The sequence below is a fragment of the Heterocephalus glaber genome, unplaced genomic scaffold, assembly GCF_053883595.1.
Source record: "Heterocephalus glaber isolate CG9 unplaced genomic scaffold, H.glaber_assembly_v1.0 deba00001497, whole genome shotgun sequence".
Taxonomy (NCBI): domain Eukaryota; kingdom Metazoa; phylum Chordata; class Mammalia; order Rodentia; family Bathyergidae; genus Heterocephalus; species Heterocephalus glaber.
In genome coordinates this window covers 41,899,240-41,922,365 of record NW_028258320.1, presented here as the reverse complement: position 1 = coordinate 41,922,365, position 23,126 = coordinate 41,899,240, and the positions used below count along the sequence as shown (strand labels likewise).

The following is a 23,126-nucleotide window of genomic DNA, read 5'->3' as shown; positions in this document are numbered from 1 at the left end:
AACACCTCCAAGCAGGTGGATGGCGGGGTTGGGGGTACGGGGTGTGGACTCAAGGGAGAAGCCACGAATCACTCATTGGGCTGTTCTCTGACGCTCTAGGGATAGCTGTGTGGCGAGAGGAAGAAGCTGTTGACTGAAACGAGTGGGTATTTCGGACGATCCATGGCTTCCCTAGTGCTGTGGTTGGTAGGACGTTTGGTAGTTATATCTGCTGTACAGTGTTTGATTATTTTCTTTAAATGAAAATGTACGATCTTTTTGGGAGAGTGTGGAGACAAGGTTTTGCTGTGTACATACGAAGTTCAGGCTGGCCTTGAACTCCCAACAATCCTCCTGTCTCAGTCTTCCTAGTATTGGGATTACAGGCATGCACCACTACGCCCCGCTGAAAATGTGTTTTTAGTAATTCTTTTTTAATGTAGAAATTTACAGTCAGCTCTTAATTACTTATTCAAAGTTTGCACTGGGTGCCAGGAAAGAAGGAAGGAAGGGAGGGAGGGAGGGAAGGATAGATAGATATGTCCAGAATTTTATTTGGTCCAATTTCTGAAATATGCTTTAAAAGGCTTTGGGGTATTATGATTAATACCTTTTTCTCCTGAAATAAGAAACAGGCCCACCTTAGGGAAAGACTCTTTTCTTCCTTGTACTGTGTAAGCTTCCCTCTACTCTATCTCCAAAGCAATTGTCAGCCATAAGGAGTTGGATATAGACATCTGCTTAAAAACAGAATTTTAGAAGGACCCGAGTTGGATCCCCGGTAACCAAAACAAAAAAACAAAAAACCCCCAAAAAACCACAACAGAATTTTAGGACCGGGGATTTAGCTCAGTAGCAGCACGCCTGCCTCGAAAGCACAAGGTCCTTAGTTCTATCCCCAGTACTGCAAAAAAACAAACAAAAACACACCAAAAAAACCAAAACCCAAAACCAAACAAACAAAAAACCTCCAGAATTTTATCTTAGTATATTGATTAGGCTAGTGAAAACTCCATTTCACTTTATGGTTAACACCAAAGGATCTCAGGATTTTTATTTGGTTTCTATTTGATCCTTTGGATGAGACCCTGGATTTGATCTATGGCACTGGAGGAAAAAAAAAAAAAGATTCACTGAAGTGATTAGTCCCTGACTAATCTAGGTATCCAAGTCTAGGTATCTCCCAAGAGAAATGAAAACCTGTATCTACAGAAAGATATGTTTGAGAATGTTCATAGCAGCAATAGTTGCTAAGTAAATAAATAGAAATAAAATGGGTATAGTTTATGGTACACAAATTACATCTTCATAAAGCTGTTAAAAGTAATTAGATCCATAGCCAGGCATAGTGCCATATGCCTGTAATCCCAGCTACTTGGAAGGCTGAGGGAGAAGGATTGCAAGTTTTAAGGTCAGCCTGGGCAACTTAGTGAGACCCTGTCTCAAAATAAAATTTAAAAAAAAATTTTTTTAAAGAACTGGGGATGTAGTTCAGTGATGCAGCACTTGCCTAGCATGCATAGGCCTCTGGGTTCAATACCCAAGGCAGAAAAAAAAAATTAGATCCATATAAAATGTACATGAGAACATCTAAAGAGAATCGAAAGAGAAATAGGTACACATAACTGATATTTTTAATCAAACATTTTTTTCTATTAATGCAAGCAAAAGTCATGATTGGTAAAACTCTTAAAGTAAACTAATACTTGCATTTACAATGACAGACATGGCGCCTGCCTTGAAAGCGCAAGGTCCCGACTTTGATCCCTAGTACCAAAAAATAAATAAATAAATAAAATGACTGACACACATAGCCTGAATTTCAAATTGTCTGTCAAGTTTGCTTTCTGTGGTTCTTGGATTTTCCCAGTGAGACTCAGGATAGTTGGGACAAACAATTTACTCTCTGATTTTGAGGAAAAAAGTCTTAATTACTTAGAATTTAGAGAAAAGAGTTGAAATTCACTTCCCCATTTTATATAGTGTTAAAGATTTATGGTAAATGTTATTCAGTCAAGGGAGTAACCACCATGACCACAGTCAAAGAAATCTTTTTCTTCAGAGATACTTCTTTTTTCTTTGACACAGGGTCTCACTATGTAGTTTAGTGTAGTTTATGTAGTGGCCTCAAACTCTGTCCATCCTTCAACTCCAGCCTTCTGAGTGCTGGGATTTCAGGCATGTGCCACCACACCCAGCAGAGATACTTTTAAAATAGAAATTAATGTACTAAAATACTTAAAGATTTTCTCAGTTTCAGAGGACAAGAACAAGGATTAACAATGTAGATTTATCTTAAAGAGTTACGGATTGTTTTAATATTTAGTAATGGATTTACAAATACCTGATTATGAACTGTTGTAAATATCTTAGGAAATTTAAAATAACTTGTTTTAAACTATCATAGGGGCCCTGGAGATATTCCCTAGAGAACATAGAGAAATAATGTAACATAGTAAGGTATCCTCCAAAGAGAACTGTCAATTTCCAAATTGGATGATAAACTGCATGCAGGCTGAGTCTTCAAAGCAGGCTACAGAAAATTCTTTATTAATTCCATCAGCAGATGTTTCCAGGGAATTTATTATGTGCATGGGTGCTCTAGTAGCAAATTAAACCATAACTTCTCTTAAGAGCCCTGAAATGTTTGTATTTAGAAAAATAAAACAAGGTACTTATATATGAAATATTGTATAATGACAACATGTAAGCATATGAAAAAGAACCAAATGAGTGGCATAGATATACAAAGTGATAGAGAAATTTGGAGGAGACAGTTGTAGGCTAGAATATTAAAGAGAACTTTGTTGCTGGGTATAGTGGCACACACCTGCAATCTCAGTACTTGGGAGGGTGAAGCAGGAGAATCACTGAGAGTTGAGGCTAGCCTGGGCTACATACTGAGTTCAAGGCTAGCCTGAACTACATAGTGAGACCCTGCCAAAAAACAAAAAACAAAACAGAAAAACCTTTGTGAAATGGGGAAATGGGCTTTATCTTGTAGCGAGAGAAGGAATTAAGTAAGTGAAGAGGTAGAAAGGATCTTGGGTCTGGATAAGATTGAAAAGATGTAATGAGAGGAGTTAACCTCTATAACTGAAACTGTAGGTCTCTGTTATGTAAGTGGAAAATATAGTTGATTAAGGAATAATTAAAAGGCCTTGAATCTGTTAATTCATTCAATCTAATCATGTAAGTACTGGAGATAATAATGAGCAAAACCAAGTGTAGTGGATGTTTGTAAAGTTTATAGTGGGAGAGAATCAGGTATATAAATTTGTTAAGTTGCAATAGTGTTATGAGAAATTATAATTAGGGACTTGACATAGGGAGGTCAGTGCAAGTTTCTCTGAGGAAGTGTCTAATATGTTCAGACCTGAAAAAGAGCAGGCATTAAATAGATAAAGCGGGGAGGAAGGAACATTCCAGGGTAAAGAACAGCATGTAGAAATTGCCCTATGAAGGAAGGCCACACGATGAAACAGAGAAACTAACAAGGAAGGGATCATAGGGCAACATGAAACCCAAAAAGATCAATGGGTGGCAGACTATGAAGAAAAGAAATTTGTAGGCCAATTTAATGAATTTTGTCCATATCTTAGGAGAGATGGAAACTGCTGGGGAGTTGGAGGTGGGGTTAGGCATAAGAAATAGACTCCATTGTGAGGGAAATGGGAAGGTAACTTGTAGTGGTTTCTAAATCTGTTATGAGTCTGAGAAAGTCCTGGAAATTCTGATTTTGTGCTCTGTAGTGGTTCCTAATTAGTGTCTGTTTAACAAGCTTCCTAAATGATTATTAGACTAATGTTAGAGAATCTCTGCAAAGATAATGCAGTGGTTGAGACCTGCAATTTAGACATAGGTTTGAGTTTCAGCATTGCTACTCAGAAGACTAGCAACTTTAGGCAGGTTACATTATCTCTTTAAACCAGCTTCTTCTCCAAGGGAAGAATTATAGAATTTGCATTATGTGGTACCTGAGAGGATTAAGTGACAGACATATGGTTAAGAGTTCAGGTGGCTTAGCTCTTAATTATTATGAAAAGTTCTTTAATGAAGTGGTATAAATGAGGGTGGGTTTGAAACAGATGAGTTAGGATTGAACTAGGTCTCAATAACTTGGCCATGGTCTGTGAGCATTTTCCAAAGTTTGCTTTAACACTATTATTAATTCTTGGAGATCCTTAGATAGGTTAAGAACATTAATGGGAAAATTTTGATCACCAGTATATATTTGGGGGCTTAGCATATACAGGATTACTTTGATTGAATTATTTTCTTAATTCTAGACAGATGATTCACTAACCACTTACAAAGGACAGTCTAAACCCTATTTATCTTCATTTGTATCCTATCTATATACATATACTCTAATAAGTAGATATTTACAGAAGATAAGTGATTTTCATTGACCAAATTGTATTCTTGTCATAAAAATGGTAGAAGTCTTGTTATATTCATTATTCTTGCTTAAATTCTTCTCTTTAGGTTATGTGTTCTGGAATATATAGTGGTTTATCAAGGTGTGAAAAAAAATCACAGAATAACATGTCATATTTTTCTTTCTGTGGCTTGTTCCTAAAGTGTTAATTTTATGATAAAATATATGTATGAAGAATTATTTTCCAGCTGGGTGCAGTGGTACATGACTGTAATCCTCATTACTTGGGAGGCTGAGGCAAGAGTATTACAAGTTTGAGACCAGCCTGGACAGTTTGGTGAGACCTTGTCTCAAAATTTCAAAAAATTAAAATGAAAGGAGCTGGAGATGTAGTTCAGTGGAAGAGTGCTTGCCTAGCACATGTGAGGCCCCAGGTTTTATCCCAGTACTGCACAAGAAAAAAAAAAAGAAAGCAAAAAACATGACTGACTGGGCATGGTGACTCATACCTGTAATCCCAGCACCCTGGAGTCTGAGGCAGGAGGATCGCTGTGAGTTCAAGACCAGTCTGGTCTACACAGTGAGTTGCTGTCTCAAAAGACCAAAAAAAAAAAAAGAAAAGAAAAGACCCTGCCTGGTGTGGTGGCAGAGCCTGTAATCTAAGCACTGGGGGGAAGGGGAAAGGATGATCATGAGTATGAGGCCAGTTTAGGCTACATAGTGAAACCCTATCTCAGAAAACAGGGAGAGGGAGAGAGAGAGGGAAGAGAGAGAAAAGACAGCCTCCAGAATGGAAGACATTTTTGGAAATGCTATATCTGAAAAGGGACTTGTGTTTAGAAGGTTTAACATCAATAATAAAAACAATCCAATTTTAAAATGGACAAATGATCTAAATAGACATTTCTCTAATGACAAATAGTAGGTGATGAAAAGTATCATTAGCCTTTATATCTATAGATTAGAGATTTTTTTAACCTGAAATCTTCAGGCCCCTAAGGATCTAACAGTGTTTTGTTTTGTTTTGTTTAGTTTGATGCTGGGAATTGAGCCCAGGGACCTCACCTGTGCTGTATCTTTGAGCTATCTCCTCAGCCCCTAGGTTTTGTTTTTATGTTACTCTTGGAACTTGACTTTCAAAGTTTGCTATTACTGCAAACCTTTGCTGATCCCAAGCCTTCACAGAAACTAGCCCCTACTCAAAATGGCAGATAGCTCTTCTGTTGGAAAGAATAAAGATGGCAATGAACCTAAAAGGTAAAGTGCTACAGTAGACATATACTGGTGCACTGTGAAGGAAAAATGAAAGTGAAAAGAACATGGATGTAACTGTTTTTTTTGGGATGTAACTATTGTGTGTTATCCAGAACCCAAGCAAACAGCAAGATAATTTGCTGAAAATTAAGAAAAAATCAAGCAAAATTTTGGGAGTGTTTCAGAAAATGAGTACTAAACATTTTGTGCTCTGTGAAGCCACAACCAAGTTTATTAATCTCTTATTTCCCATCCCAGCTTGCTTATAAAAGAAAAAAAAAGGCACTCAACTAGGAATAGAAGGTTTTTTAACATGATAAATGTATCTATAAAAAATGATAGTTGGATGTGGTGGCACTAACCTGTAATTCCAGCTACTCTGGAGCTTGAGGCAGGAGGATCAAAAATTCAAGGCCATCCTGAACAACTTTAGCAAGACCATCTCAAAAGTTGGGGGTTGGGGGAGGTGGATGCTGAGGATGTGGCTCAGTGGTAGAGTACCCCTGGATTTGAGTCCCATTACCAAAACAAAAACAGAAAGACCTATTGCCAACATCAGGCCTAATGGTAAAGATTGAATGCTTTCTACCATCGGATCAATAATAACACAAAGCTGTTTGCTCTTGCAACCTCTATCCAACATTGTGCTAGAAGCCAGGCATGATAGCATATGCCTATAATCCCAGCACTCTGGGGTGGCTGAGGCAGGAAGATTATAAATTGCAGCTCAGCCTGGAAAATTTCATCACTTAGACCCTGTCTCATGATAAAAATTAAAAATAAAGGGCTGGGGCTATAGCTCAGTAGGAAGGCTCTGGATCCAATCCAGTATCAGAAAAAAAAAATGCTGGAGGCTCTAGCCAGAACAATTAAGTAAGAAGAGAAATAAAAGGCATTCACATTTCAAAGGAAGAATAAAAATATCTGTATTTGAAAATTAAATGGTCATGTATTTAAACAATTCCAAGGAAGCACAAAACAAAAAATTCTAATAACTACTAAGCAGTGTTTCAGGATATAAGATCAATATGCCAAAATCTATTGTATTTCTGTACACTAGCAATGAACAATCAGAAATGAAAAAAAAATCAGTTTTATTTATAAACATCAAAAAGAATAAAATATTAAGGTATAAATTTAAAAGAAATACATATCTTGAAACTAAGAAACATTGTTGTAAGAAATGAAAGTCCTAAATGACTGGAGTCACATGTTCATCATAAGACTTAATATTTTTGCTGGGTATGGTGGCACACATGTGTAATCCTAGTTTTTGAGAGGCTGATGCAGGACAATCACTGCAAGTTCAAGGCCAGTCTGACTGTATTTCCCCAAAAATAAGACCGAGTCTTATACAGTATTAATTTTTGCTCCAAAGGTTGCAGTAGGGCTTATTTTCAAGAGATGTCTCATTTTTTCATGTATAACAATTTACATTTATTCATGTACAAAAATCTACATTTATTCAGATACCGTTATGTTATCTCCTAGAACATTGTCATAACTTTAAACCTCAAAATCTGGCCTGAATTCCTTTTTTTTTTCCCCCTGTACTAGGGATCAAATCTCAGACCTTGCTCTTATAAGGCAGGCGTGGTGCCACAAAGCTAACTCCCTGGCCCTGGCCTGAATTTCATGTGACTCTTATTTTCTGTAGAAGCATCAGCCTCAATCTCTCATGTCCAGTAATAGAGCTGTCCTGAAATGAGCACTTCTTGTCCAAGGAGTCTGCTCATAGTGCATTGGCAACACAGCTGTCAGTGATTTTATGTCATGAATTCTTCACTCAAGTCAGGAGCTCTTGCAGGCTAGGCTTCACAAAATTTTCATTAAATCAAGTGTTAATCAGGGCCAGGGATTTAGCTCAGTGGTTCTGCCACAAGTGCAAGGTCCCGAGTTCGATCCCTGGTAGCAAAAAAAAAAAAAAGATTAAAAGTGTTAATTGGCAGACTTGGTGGCACATGGACCCATGCCTGTAATCCCAGCACTCAGAAGCTGAGCCAGGAGGATCACTGCAAGTTTGAAGCCAGCCTGAGCTACCTAGGGAGTTCAAGGCCACCCTAAACTACACAGTGAGACCCTGACTCAAAAAGAAAACTAAACATCCAAATATTTATTAAAACCCTATTTTAGATACTTTTTGGAAAAATGAAATATAAAAATATAAGCAGCTCTGTGTGCAGCACTTTGTGAAATGCTGTAACCGGGAGGAGGTTGAAATTTGGAACAAAATTCAAACAAAAAAACTGCCCTCAGAGGCACTTGTTGGTATTTACTTATTAAATAAGTACAATGGACATGTGCTTGGCTCTTTCTAACAACACTTGTATCAGGTAAGTGAATCTGTCTTCCATTTTATAAATGTGAAAATTGAAAAAATGAAATCATAGCCAGTAAATGGCATAGCTGACATTTGTGTCTAGACATGTATGACCTCATGAGAGAAACAGTGTATGAATATGTAAGTGGTTAAATAACAGTTTTAAAAAGTGATTTATTACAAGAGGAATCATGGGACTATCAAAATTTAATTTATTTTTTGGTACCGGGGATCGAACTTGGGACCTTGTGCTTGTGAGGCAGGCAGCGATACCATTGAGCTACATCCCCAGCCCTCAAAACTTAATTTTTGAAGAATTTTATAGCTAAGTCACCTAGGAGTTTAGAGAAGGGGAAAGAAGTTTTTCAATGTTGGAGTTGTCTGGGCAAGATTCCTAGTGGAAGTGTGGTTTGAATTGGATGTTGAAGGAATATGTGGATATTTAAAGAGAAAGGCAGTGTCAGTGTTTTCTGAATTCCTGCTTGGTCATTTGAGAGGTGAGGAAACAGAGGCTATCCCTTATCAGCACCCAAATTAACAGATCTTAAATTCTGGCAATCTGATAGATATGAAAGTGACATTCATTATTGCAGTCAAATGTTTACCTTTATTTTTGTAACTTCTAGGTTTTAAATCTTGGACTGAACAAATGAATTGATAGAAGAAAAATAAACATAATAGACTGACAGACCAGGATATAATAGATATGACAGACATATCTTTTGGGAGAATATATATCAGCATCAGTAGTTTTCCTTTACTTAGGGAGTTTTACACATTTATGAAAGTATTATATATAATTTGAGGCCCTACAGCTGAAAACTCAGTAAGTCTGAAAATAATCACTCATAATTAATCATTTATTCAATATCACTTCTCAAGCCAGATTATAAGAGATATTAGAGATACAAAGGTGTGAATACAACGAATACTCACTCCATGTATTTTATATATGGCTGGGGATGTAGCTCAGTGGTAGAGCACTTGCCTAGAGTGTGCAAGGTCCTAAGTTTGATTTCCAGTATTGGAAGAAAATATGAATAATATGTTTTTCTTGTTATCAGATTGTTTGCCTTTTAATGGAAGAGACATACATAGTCACATGTTTATAATACATGGAAATCTGAATCAATATATTTACATGCTCCAAGAAACCTAGGTGTCCTCCTTGAATCAGTTTTCTTACTCACCTTATCCCCCTACCCACAAGACAGTCACTAAGTCTGTTCTATTTAGCTCCTAAATATTATTTCACTTATTGTCCATTCCCCCCCGCCTTTACCCTAGTCCAGTCGACTGTTATCTCTTACTTGGACTACTTATCAGTTTCATAGTTGGTCTCCCCACATTCATTTTTGCCCCCTTCAATTGATTTGGCAGTTGGACTCTCCAGTTTGCTCTTCTTTTTTCCTCCCAGTACTGATGATTGAATGCAGGGCCTCATGCATGCCAAGGAAGTGCTGTATCACTGAGCTACAACCCTAGCCCTCTAGTCCACTCTTCATTTCTTTGACTCCTTAGTAGAATGCTCTTTTAAGAAATGTAGAATTTCTTCTGTTACTTACCTGCTTAAAATCCTTGTGTGATCTTTTTAAATCCTGGTGAACCAGTAGAAAGCATAATTTTAATAATTTTGGAGAATGGGGGAATAATCCATAAACTGATGTCTTGTAGAATAGGCTTCTAGAATAAGCTTCATGAAGGCAGAGATGAAACCATACCAGTTTTTTCTGCTACTGTATCCCCAATGCCTACCTCAGAGTCTAGCCCATTGAGGTGTTCAATAAAAAGTTGGTGAATTAAAAAAACAATAAAAAGAGGGAGATCTGGGGATATAGTTCAGTTATAGAGTGCTTGTCTAGTATGTGTGAGGCCCTGGGTTCAATTCCCAGCACCACAAAGAGAGAGAGACAGACAGACAGAGACAGATACTTCTTCTTTATTTATTTATTTTTTTTGAGACAGACACTTCTAAAGCTAGAATGAACCCTATGATGTTGGCTTGGAATTGGAAGTATCAGCAAAAACTCATGGTAGATACAGATATATAGACGCATGTAGATTTGTGCATAGATATACTTTCTAGATCTAGCTCCTAAGAAGGTGTTAGGCAATGACAACATCAGAACCAATGAATACACCTAGTGTTATTTTCAATAAAGGGAAACAGCACTCTTTGGTAGATTTGCACATTCTCTATGGTAGGAAATGTACCTAATCCTGGAACAGAAAGGGAAGTGTTCAAAAAATGATGGGTCTGCGTCAAAAAGACCCACAAGCCAACTTGAAGGCATTTTAGTGGCTTGAGCAAAAGAATAATTGTAATGGATTATAACCCATAGAATAAATATGAATCTATGAGTTTATACTGATAAAAATAAATAAGTCAGGGGAGGAAAAAAAAAAAACCTCTTCCATATAATAACATTCCAAATAATGTAGAAGAGTTTTTTTGCCTTTTTTTTTTTTTTTTTTTTTGTGCCGGGGATCGAATTTGTTTTGTTTTTTTGAGGCAGGGTCTCACTATGTAGTTCAGGCTGGCCTCCAACTCATGGCAATTTTCCTGCCTCAGAACATCCCAAGTGCTGGGATTACAGGTGTGTGCCACCATGCCCTGCAGTAGAAGAGTTGATAAAAATAGAAAACCACCATTTGCAAAAACCACAAGAATAATAGTGCAAGAAAGAATCATTAAGGGATGCCAAAATTAGTTGGTGAATACTAGGAAACAGAATAAAATACCTTTCCAAAGATTTTTAAGTAAAAAGGGAAAAAATAGTAGCTGTTTTACCCAAGCGTAGTGGTGAATACTTGTAATCCCAGCACTTGGGAAGATGAGGCAGGAAGATTGCTATGAGTTCAAGGCCAGCCTGAATTACAAAAGGAGACCCTGTCTCAAAGGAAAAAAAGAAAAGTAGCTTTTTTATTGTTGCCAAGTCTGGAAGACACTCTCTTAACAAAGTAATCAAAGTTAAATCCACATCTTGTTCCTTCTCATATATTAAAATAAAGACTATCACTTCTGTGGTATTACTGCCAAAATGTTTGACTTGAATTTGATATGAAATGTCAAATAAACAAAAATTGAGGGACATGCTAACAAATATTAGCTAGTGCTCTTCAAAAGTGTCAAGGTTGAGTTGGATGTAGTGGTGTACACCTATAGTCCCAGCACTCTGGAGGATGAGGCAGGAGGATCACCATGAATTCAAGGCCAGCCTGAACTACTAGCAAGACACTATCTCAAAACAAACAAGCCAACAAAACAAAACAAAAACAAGAACAGAAAAACTCCCAAACAAACCTAAGGAAGTGTCAAGGTCCTGAAAGACAGACTGAGGAACTGTCCCAAATTTAAGGCAACTAAAGAAACTTGACAACTAAGTGTAATGTATGATCCTGAGTTCGATACTTGGAAGGCACATTAGTGGGTTACTTGGTAAAATAAGATCTGTGAATCAGATAATAGTACCAAATCATTGTTCAATCCAGTCTATCTTTTTTTTTTTTTTTTTTTTGGTATCGGGGATTGAACTCAGGACTTTGCGCTTTCATGGCAGGCACCGGAGCATTGAGTCATTGTTAATTTCTTGATTTTGATATATATGTGGTCATATAAGATTTTAACATTTGGAAAATATGGTTGAAAATGGACAATTTTTTTCATTCTAAAATTATTTCAAAATGAAAAAAAATTTTTTTTAAAGTAATGAGCTAAAAAAAAAAAGAGGTGAGTATGGTGGTGCATGCCTATAATCCTAGCACTCAAGAGGCTGAGGCAGGAGGATGGCCAAGAGTTTGAGGCCAACCTGGATTAGAAAGTGAATTCAAGACTAACCTGAGTTATATAGTAAGACCCTGTCTCAACCCCCCAGCCAATAAAGTAAAAGAAAACTCCCCCTTTTTTGTTTTTGTAGTATTGGAGATTGAACCAGGGCCTCTGTATTGAGCTACATCCCAGCCCCACCACCATGGCTGCCTTTTCTAAATTTTGAGACAAGACTTCCTTAAGTTGCCCAGGCTGGGTACAAACTTAATAGTCCTTCTGCCTCAACCTTCTACACTACTGGAATTACAGGCCTGCACCACCACACCAGTTAAAGCCCCACTTTCAATGACCTTGTATTGCTCCTGTTTGCCTTGTCAGCTCTCCCTTCTCTTCTGCCTCCGTCTGCTTCCCAGTTGACCTCTGAGCTCTAGTGCCTGGCCTGGGGGTTTCATCTTTAGTAACTTGAATGTACCATACCCCTTCCTCCTTCAGATACTAAAGCTAGGAAGAAAGATGGTATTCCCTGTTCATTAAACATATTTCCTTTGCAATTCATCCTTTGTTCTTTTTTAAAAAAATCATTTTGTTGGGCCGGGGATTTAGCTCAGTGGTTCCGCCGCCTGCCTTGCAAGCAAGCGCAAGGTCCAGAGTTTGATTTCCAGTACCAAAAACATACATACCAACAACAAAAAAAATCATTTTGTTCTTTAAGGCTTCTCCAAAAAACAAAAACATTCCCTCATCTTCTAAAGTCATACCATCACATGGCTTCATATGTGTAATATTTTTTCTTAGCATTTTTAATCACAATTGTCATGAGATTCTTTATCATTGTATTATTTGAAGTCTCATTAGAAATGAATATTCCCAAGAGATAAAGGGATATATCTTCACTTATTATCTATTTACATGGGGGAGGTTATGTGTTCTTAGTGTCATTTCCCTAGTTTTTTACATAGGCTTTCACTGACCATTTGGGGAATGAATACAAGGCCTGCTATCATCATCGTCTTCCCACCCCTAATAACAAACTGGAAACAGGGAACAGTTCAGGTTTGAGAAGATAGAGGTGGATACTGGAACTGGTGGCAGTGATAGGAAAGGATAAATGAGTCCTTTTCTGTCTTACCACAGAATGAGGCAGAGGAGTTGATGAGAAAGAAAGAAGAGTAAAAGATGACTCAAGCTGGGCAGAAAGATCTCTTGGGTGCAGGAGTTTGAGACCAGCCTGGGCAACAAAGTAAGACCCTGTCTCTTAAAACAAATCAAAGCAAAACAAGACAACAATAACAAAACTATAAAGAAAAGACTCAAGTTTAATCATCAGCTGAGTAAAAGTTGAAATGGCGTAAGAGTTACTTTTCTAGCAGTATTTAAAACAAGTATGTTTCAAAATATTAGAACATGAAAACTCTACTTTTAAACAGAAAATTCTATTAACACCTGGTGTGATGGTGTACACCTATAATCCCAGCACTTGGGAAGCTGAGGCAGGACAATTGCCATGAGTCTGAGGCCAACCTGTACTAAATAATGAGGTCCCCCCCAATAATAAAAACCCTAAAACCAAAAATACTGTAAATCCTGGGCTGGGAGTGTAGCTCAGCAGCATAGCCCCTGCCTGGCAAGTGTGAGGCCCTGAGTTCGATTCCTGGTACCAAAAACAAAACAAAACAAAACTATAAACCTGTGGTAAAATAATGTATCCCAGGGCCGGAAATTTAGCTCAGTGGTGCCGATTCCTGCCTTGCAAACGCAAGGTCCTAAGTTTGATCCCTGGTACAAAAGAAAAAAAAAATGTATCCCATAGTAAAAATTAAAATTAACTTTTAACTTTTATTTATTTGTTTTGCAGTACTGGGCATCAAACAACCCAGGGTCTTGGACATGCTAGACAAATACTCTAACACTGAGCTACATTTCCAGCCCCATAAATTAGTATTTTAATTTGATATACTAAAAATTACTATTTTAAAGGGAGGGGGACAGAATGAAAAAAGAATTAAGATGTGTTATGTGCATGTATCAACTCCCCATGATGAATGTGTAAACATGTACTAATAAAAAATAGAGAAAAACCAAAATTACTATAGTTATTTTAATAAAAATGATATGGTAAAATGCTCATGGTAAATACTATGTATCATGATGAACATTAAACAATAAAACTGACCTAAAAATATCTCCATAGTCCTCTGTAGTGGATAATATAGTGCTCCAATTCATATCTCTTCATGGCTGATGTACCCATCCTTAGGTGCTGGAAATTTTGTATATTGATGGCATGAAGCTGTTTTTATTTTTTGGTGCTATACCCTCAGTCATTTGACGCCCCACTCCCACTTTCTCCTGAGCATTGCCATTGGCTATAGTGGACTGCCTATCCCAAGGTTATGCTGCCAGGCTGATACAAGGTACAAAGACCCAGTATCCTTTCCTTGTTTGAGAGCAGATTTAGATTATTGTAGCTCCAGAACTCATAAATCAATTGAAGACTTGAAACTACACTAGGGGACAATGTACCCTTCCTAATAAATGACTTCATACTAGTCTTGGAGTGTTTCCAAGGAACTCAATCTATGACACTCTCTTTCCTATCCCTAAAGGTTGGCATCATTGAAACAACTTCAGTAACAACTTCTTCTTCTTCTTCTTCCTCCTCCCCCTCCTTCTCTTTTTCATCCTCTCCCTCTCCTCTTCTTTTCCTCCTCCTTTTTCTCTCTTCTTCTCCTTCTCCTCCTCCTCTTTAACTTTTCTTTCTTTTCCTTCTCCCTTTATCCCCACCCTCTTCTTCCTCTCCCACTTCTTTTTGTTGTTGTTGTTGTGGTGGTGGTGGTGGTGGTAATGGTAATGCTAGGGACAGAACTCGGGGCCTCATGCATGCTAGGCAAGCGTTCTACCACTGAGACTCATCCCAGCCCTAGAACTTCTTTATGTGTTTTGTTTTGTTTTGTTTTGTTTTGTTGGTTCATTTGTTTCTTGTTTTTAAGGTTAAGAAAAATCTTAAAAATGTACCAAAAAGTATCCAAACTAAACGTACACTTGGTGAGCTTTCGAAAGCTCTTGGCAACCAGGCAATGGTGGTGCACACCTGTAATCTTCACGCTCAGGAGACTGAGGCAGGAGGACTGCTGTGAGTTTGAGGCCAGCCTGGGCTATATAGTGAGACCCTGTTTCCAAAACAAAATAAAATAAACAAAAATGCTGAAAGCTCATGGCAATATTTTTATCAAAGATAAAACAAGTGAATTAGAATAGTGTTAGACTCACCTGCTTTTACAACTTCTTCATGCTGAAAATTTTGAGTCAGAGGGTTGTGTTGCCAAGGGAAGTTGGAAGTTTCTCAATTTAAAAAAATTTTTTTTTAGGGCCTCACTGTTCCAGCCTGGCCCAACTTCTCAGATCTTTTTTATATTTTTATTTTTTTGTGTTTTAAAATTTTTTTATTTTTCCAACTTCTCAGATTTTTTTTTTTTTTCTTTTTGGTACCAGGGATTGAACTCGGGACCTTGTGCTTATGAGGCAGGTGCAGGTGGTGGAACCACTGAGCTAAATCCCTGGCCCAACTTCTCAGATCTTAAAAGAGCAATTATTTTTTGGTTGACTGTGGTACGTTTGGAAATTAGAGGAACATTTTGAGTACATTCTTTCATACATTTAGGTGAAAGGGGGAAAATAACCAATATAGAAGAAAGTCTGTGAGTCATTTTACCAAGAAGAGGGAGGAAAAAAAAATCATCTTTCTGAAACTTAAATATCTATAAATCTAGCATATCAAAATATTGCTAAAAATTCAACTAACCAAGTTTTCCCATGAATTAAGCTTAATCCTACTTATAATTCAACCTAAGTTCTTTACAGTATTCATTTTATTTTGAAGTAAAATTTCAATAATTCTTCATATTTTGTTCATCAATGATAAACAGAGCTTTCACTAAAGGTGTTCACTTTCTGTTCAATTGTTTCCTCTTTTTTTTTTTTTACCACCACTTTTGTTATGCTTGGATTACATAATAGCCAGCTTGGTAGTCTACTTTGTCTGTTCCTACTCTTTGCCCCACCTCAGTATGTTCTTCACAGAGAACCATATATATCTTTTTAAAGCATATGTCAGGTCATGCAATGGCCCTGCTTAAAACTCTCCAGAGCATTCCCATTCCACTTAGGATGGAAAATCTAAAATATTAATAACCTAAAATGTTTCCCTACATGATATGCCTCTAGTCTTACCTTGTATTGCTTTTCTTCTTTCTTACCAGCTGGAATAGATTAGATGTTTCTCTAAAAAAGGTGTGAGAAAGTTAAGGCAGGGGCCAAATTTTGCTAACAGCCTATTTTTATAGTCCAGGAAAGTAAGAATGATTTTTACCTTTATTTTTTTGTGGCAGAGTCTTGGTTTGTAGACCAAGCTAGCCTTGAACCTACTATGTAGCCCAAGTTGGCCTTGAACTTGTGGCAATCCTCCTGCCTCTGTCTCCCAGGTGCTGAGATTACAGGTGTATGCCAGAGTACCGGCTGATTTTTACTTTTTTTTATTTTTACATTTTTAAAGATTATAAGACAAGAATAGTAAGAACAAAAAAGAATTTGCAACAAGAGACTTTATGTGACTTTAAAAACCTAATATGTGACCAACTGTAGCTCTAAAAGCTTTTTCTTAATTAGGATCTTCACATTAGTTATCTCTCTGCCCAGTGTTCACATGGATGGCTCCTTTTAGTTCAGGTGTCCCTTCATCAAAGAGGCCTCCTAGTGTGTGTGTGTGTGTGAGATGTATGTAAGACTGAACCCAGGGCCTTGCAATTGCTTAACAGTACTCTACAACTGAGCTATAGCCCTGGCCCCATCAAGGAGGCCTTTAGTAACCATTTAATCTAAATACCTTGCCAGATTCTTTGTACCACGTTTACCTATCTGATATTTTTACTTTTTCAACAGCATCCTTTTCCTTCCCCTTTTCCTCCCTGCCTTGGAGGAAGATCCTGTCTTTTTTCCCCACTCTTTTTTTATTGGTTGCACAGATTAATGGTTTTGGTTTTGGCAGGTTTGTACATACACATAGCATACTTGATCATTTTCAGCCTTCCCATCATCTTCCTTACCTTGACCCCATCCCAGTTTCACATTTTTGGGGAGGAGGTTTCAATGTGTATATTTTACTCATATCCATCTTATTACCTGCCCTTACACCACCCTCTTGTTCCCTTCCTCTTGTCTAATAAGATCCTGTTATTTATTTATTGAGACAGGATCTTGCTATGTAATTCCGGCTGATCTTGAACTCACTCTGTAGCCCAGGCTGGTCTTGAACTCAGGATGATCCTCCTGCCTCAGACTCCTGAGTGCTGGAATTACAGGTGTGAGCCAGCATGCCTGACAAGATCCTGTCTTTCTGGTTTACTACTTTTCAGTATTCTTTTTTTTTGGTATGGGGGATTGAACTCAGGACCTTGCGCTTGCAAGGGAGGCGTCGGAACCACTGAGCTAAATCCCCAGCCCTGATTTTTCAGTATTCTTAATCATGCACATAGATGAAAGGCAGGGGGAATATTGAGTGCTGAGAGCCTACCACAAATAGGTGCTCAATAGATGTATTGAATGAATGAATGTGCAGATTTTTTTCTGAATATGAAGTTCAGGACTTGTGCCTTGTTTTTTGTTCTCTCTGCGAGGACCTTACAGTGCAAACTGCAATGAAATTTTAAAAGGAGACACTTTAGAAAGGAGAGGCAAGCTGGGCATGATGGCACAAGCCTGTAATCCCAGCACTTAGGAGGCTGACACAGGAGGATCACTTTGAGTTTGGGGCCAGCCTGGGCTACATAGTGAGCTCAAGTATAGCCTGAACTGCAAAGTGAGATCCTGTCAAAAAAAGAAAAAATGGCAAACAACACCTCTCCCTTAAGAGGGCAGATATACTTTTCTTTTTCCTCCACCTGTTTCCCTAGTAGACACCAAAGATGTTTAGAATGGGATATTTCAAAGGGATACCTTAAGGGATTCTATTTAAGAGGGAGGAGAAAAGAAGATGAAGTCAGAAGAAAGAAATCAACTTGTTTCATCTTTTTCTTTTAAGGGAGGAATTTTCCCAAAGGATAAGAATAATTGAGGTCTTTGCTTCTAAGAGGCTGTGAGGCTTTGGAGTGGAGGCCTCCTCTATTTGGGAAATATTTAACTGTGTAATACTAAGAGCTAGGCCTGGCTGCAGAAGAAGCTGAGAATGATCTGCGTAGGGTTTATTCTAGGTGATTAGGTCTGGGGAAGAAAGGTAAAGGCCCACCAACCACAGGTCTTGAATTTTTCTGGGCTTCAGTTATTCCAAATTGTGAGACCACATGCTTTAACTTTTGATTTAGAAAAATATATGGGGCCGGGGATTTAGCTCACTGTCAACATGCCTGCCTCGCAAGCGCAAGCAAGATCCTGAGTTCGATTCCTGGTACTGAAAAAGGAAAAAAAAGATATTTGGGGATAGAAAAAAATATAGACAATAAAGGAAACAGCAAGGGGCAGGAGCCTGATTGTATAGAAAATATAGGCACTGGTATTGGCCCTGTGGTTTTGCCTTGGAGTGGCAATAGATGAGGGATAAGAGTTAAAGCTTTGGAGCCAAAATGGACTTGAGTTTATTTACCTAGTAGTTATGTCAACTTGAGCAAATTATTTAATATTTCTAAGCCTGAGTTTCCTTATCTGAAAAATGAGAAGACTGATAGTTGCTATCTTTTAGAATTATTATGACATTTAACTGGTAAGACATGAAGAATTCTTATCTCAAACCTACATAGGCAGAGTGATCAGAGAATGTTAGTGAATAAAAACATCATTATCAGATGATGAAGAAATTCACTTAGTATGTAAAAATTTTAAACTAATGGAAAAAAAAATTGCATCCTAAGGATATGTCTCACCATGTATTCTGCTTCCACAAGTAGGAAATGTAGGATATAGGAAGAGGCAGGATAAGAAATAGCCGGGAATGGTGTTGCACGTCTATAATCCCAGCATTCAGGTAGGCTGAGGTAGGAGGAGTGCAAGTTCCAGAGTTTTTCTCATTTTCTTTTTTTTTCTTCTGAATTTTCAAAGTAGACACATCTGTGTGGCAGCATACAGTTCAAGAAACAAAATATCACCAGCATCTCTTTTATCTTCCCTGCCAATCAGTTTCCTTTCAGAAATCATTCTGATTTTATTTTGTTTTTTTGAAACTTTTTATTTTACTGATACATTTTAGATATACATAATGATAACATTCATCATAGGCAATTTGAAACTATATGTGATATATCTTGCTTCTTCATTTTTTCCATTCCCCTTCCCTCCCTTCAACCCCCTCCCCTCTTTATCTACAAAAGCTTTGTTTCAATTTTTTCCTTTCTTTTTCCTTTCTTGTCTCTGCTTTCCTTTCTCCCTCTCCCCTCCTTTGTTCCCCTTCTCATATTTTGCCTTTCTTTGATAATCAAAGAACACCTTTTCATATGCATTTTGGCCATTTAAATAATTGTTGTTGAAGTCTCTTGCCCAGTTTTGTTAGGTATGTCTACTTTTTATACATTGATTTGTAAGCATTTTTCATATATTCTGATCACAAGTCTGGTTGAAAACATATATAATTTGAATATATTTTCTCACATTTTGTGAGTTTTCCCTCTAATCTTTTGGCAAACAAGTATTCTCTCTCTCTCTCTCGTCCTGCTATAATATTTTCCTCCAAATAAGACCTAACTGGCAAATACGCCCTACCATGATTTTCATATTGCTTTAATATAATTTCTACTTGAAAAAAAATTAAGATTGTCATTCAGATGGATGCATTTAGAACATCCTTTGCAACACATAATGCATGTATTGAATTTTAAAATATTAATGTATAATTAATATAAATAATGTGATAGACATTAATACGTAAATGATAATGTGAATTACAATTAAGTATTTGTAGATACCCAAGCAAGCATCTTTGGTAAATGCCTGTGTAAACCAATGAACTCAAGACTTACTGCTGAATAACTGATCAGAGTACAGACACAATGCACAAATAATGTCCACACTTGGTAAGAAATGGAAGTGTTTTTGTTTAATATGAATATTCATAAATCAATACATCATGTGTTGTAATGGACATACCTAGTGCACTTTTGTGAAAAACATTTTTGAATTTTGGTGCCTGCCTTTTTTTTTTCCTTTTGGTACTGGAGATCAAACTCAGGACCTTGTGCTTGTGAAGCGGTGCGGTGTCCCTGAGCTAAATCCCCGGCCCTTTTTTTTTTTCAGACAGAGTCTCACTATGTAGTTCAGGCTGGCCTTGAACTCACTGTGTAGCTCAGGCTGACCTGAAACTCACAGCGATCCTCCTGACTCAGCCTCCTGAGTGCTGGGACTGACTACAGGGGCGTGCCACCATGCCCAACAATCTGCCATTTTTTGTTGACTTTGTGTGGGCCATCATTCTTTTTTTTGTTTTTTGAGACAGGGTCTCACTATGTAGCTCAGGCTGGCCTTAAACTCATGGTGATCCTCCTGCCTCAGCCTCCCAAGTGCTGGGATTACTGGCTTGCTCCACCATGCTTGGCATGTCTTTTTTTTTGGCTTTTTAGACCATCATTCTTAGCTGTCATAATTTTTGCTGCCACTCCTGTCTTGTGAACTTTCAGTTAACACTTGATTTAATGGAAACTTTGTGAAGTCTAGTGAAGTTGAGTCTGTAAAAGATGGTGACTTGGGTGAAGAATTCATGGGATAAAATCACTGACAGCTGTGTTGCCAATGCACTGCAAGGAAGCTACATGGACTAAAAGTGCTCATTTCAGGACCTGGACATGAGAGATTGGGGCCAATGGTTCTATAGGAAATGGAGTCGCAAGAAATTCAGGCCAGAATTTGGGGTTTGGAAAGTTATGACAATGTTCCAGAAGAAGATAATATGACTGTATTTGATTTTTTTGGTACTGGGGATTGAACTCAGGTCCTTCCGCTTGCAAGGCAGACGGCGGAACCACTGAGCCAAATCCCCAGCCCTTTTTGATTTGGAGACAGGGTCTCACTATGTAGTTCAGGCTGGCCTTGAATTCGCTATGTATCCCAGGCTGCCCTGGAACTCACAGCAATCCTCCTGCCTCAGCCTCCCAAGTGCTAGGCTTACAGGTGTGTGCCACCATGCCATGCACTGTATGTTTTTTTTGTTTTGTTTTGTCTTGGTTTTTTTCCTCTTTTATTTTTTTTTTTATTTACTTATTTTTTCCTTAAATTATTTTTATTTTTATTTTATTTTATTTTTTTATTTTTTATTTTTTTGGTACCAGGGATCGAACTTGGGACCTTGCACTTTCGAGGCAGGTGGCAGAACCACTGAGCTAAATCCCTGGCCCCTTAAATTTTTTTATTGGTACATTTTAGGTATACAATATGTTTACATTTATCATTGGGTGTTTGTACCTGTACATGATGTATCTTGTTTCTTATTTTTTCCCCATTACCTGTGTGCCCTTCCCTGTTTACATACTTTGTTTCCATTTTTTTTTCTTTTCTCATAGTTTTCCCTTTCCATTCTTTCCTTTCCCCATCTCCTCCCACCACCCCTACCCCTTTGGACATTTTCCTATTTCAAAGTATCAATTATTAGTTATTAATCCTTTTAATCCTTATTTAAACTCTCAGTTTCTCACACTAGAGAAACTATTAGGTATTTACACATGTGAGTCTTACTTATTTCACTTAAGAGTATGGCCTCAATATGCATCCATTTAGCCATAAATGACTCTAGTTTCTCATTCTTTATGGCTAAGTGGTACTCCATTTTATAAAAAAACCACATCTTCTTTATCCAGTTTCCAGTTGATGGGCACTTGGGCTGTTTCCAAGCTTTAGCTATTACAAACTGCAGGCACTGTATTTGAATAAATGTAGATTTTTGTACATGAATAAATGAATAAGTAGAATTACAGCATAGGCTACCAAGCTACCATCTTGGCTGTTTTTCTTTTTTAAGCTTTTTTTCTTTTTTTTGGTACTGGGGATCAAACTTGGGTTCTTGTGCTTGTGAGGCAGGCGGTGGTGTTTTTTTTTTTTAAGTTTTTTGAGACAGGGTCTTGCTGTATAGTGCTGTGTAGTCCTGACTGGTCTTGAACTCACTATATAACCCAGGCTGGCCTTGAACTCAGGGGAATCCTCCTGCCTCAGCCTCCTGAGTACTTCAGTTACAGGCGTGTGCCACCATGCCTGGCTCTTCTCTTTCTTGATATAGGGTCTCACTGGCCTGGGACTCTGTGTTGTTCAAGACTGGCCTTGAAATTTAAGATCCTCCTGCCTCAGCTGGAATTGCAGTTGTGTGCCAACATGCTTGGCTAGGTTTCTTTAAAAGACTTTATTATTTACTTTTACATTTAGACTTAAAATCCATCTGGAATTGATTCTTGTGTATGGTGTTGAAAAGTCTCTCTTTTAAAACAATTATTTATTATTGTGGTACTAGGGATTGAACCTAGGGCCTGTGCAAGCTAGGCAACCACTGTGCCACCAAGGTACATTCTCAGCCTGTAAAGGTCTCTCTATATGGATATATAATTGACTCTAATACTCTTTATTGAAATGATTATCCTTTCACCCTTGCGATGTTACTATTTTTATAATTTTAGTGTCCATACTTACGTGGATCTGTTTTTATACTTATAATTTAGTTTCATTTTTTTGTTTATCCTTGTGCCAATAACCACGTAGTGTAATTCCTATAGCTTTATAATAAGTCTTGATATCTAATGATGTATGTCTACTAGGGCTTTTTGGTGGTTGTTTACCTTGGCATTTTTGGCCCTTTGTATATAAATGTAATTTTAGCCAACAAATATTTACTGAACACCTATTTATTATGCTCTAGGCACAGTTGTTTTGGGAATACTGTATAACCATCAATAAGATAGCTCAGTCCTTTCCTTTTAGTTGGGAGAGCCACTCACATAGGGAGAGGTGAAAGAAGATTGAGGTTAGACCTGTAGTACTAAAGTTAGTCAGCAAAGAAGACACAAAGACACAAAGAAGCAAGTGCCTGCACCGCCTCAAATATAAGAAAACCAAGACAGGAGAGAATGAATGAGTCAGAGGCAGAGGAGAAAAGGTATATTCTTAAAAATGTGATTAGTTATATCAATGTTGCTATAAGTTCAAGGAAGATAGACTGAAAAAACATCCACTGGACTTAGCTTAGAGTGGCTGTTGACACCTTGGAAAAGCAGTTTCTGTAGAGGGATGGGGTGTGTGTCTTTCTTAGATTGTAAACTCTTAGGAGGGAACAAAATTACCTGCTAAATTAGTGCTCAAAGAATGTTATTTCAGCTGGGTATCGTGGTACATGCCTGTAATCCTAGCTTCTCAGGAGGCTGAGGCAGGAAAATGGAAAGTTGGAGGCCAGCTTGGTCAATTTAGTGGCA

At 37.7% G+C, this 23,126-nt stretch overlaps 1 protein-coding gene across 5 annotated transcripts in view; it reads left to right on the top strand.

Annotated features, from left to right (window-relative positions):
- The window catches only part of Cpeb3 (cytoplasmic polyadenylation element binding protein 3), a 212,148-nt gene that overhangs the window by 775 nt on the left and 188,247 nt on the right, over positions 1-23,126 (top strand). Inside the window, exon 2 of one of the 5 annotated variants that reach the window (XM_021253043.2) lies at positions 100-142. The exons of the other annotated variants lie outside the window; for them this stretch is intronic. The gene's annotated coding sequence lies outside the window, so the exon portion shown is untranslated. The remainder of the gene's footprint in view (positions 1-99; positions 143-23,126) is intronic. 5 annotated transcript variants of the gene reach the window in all.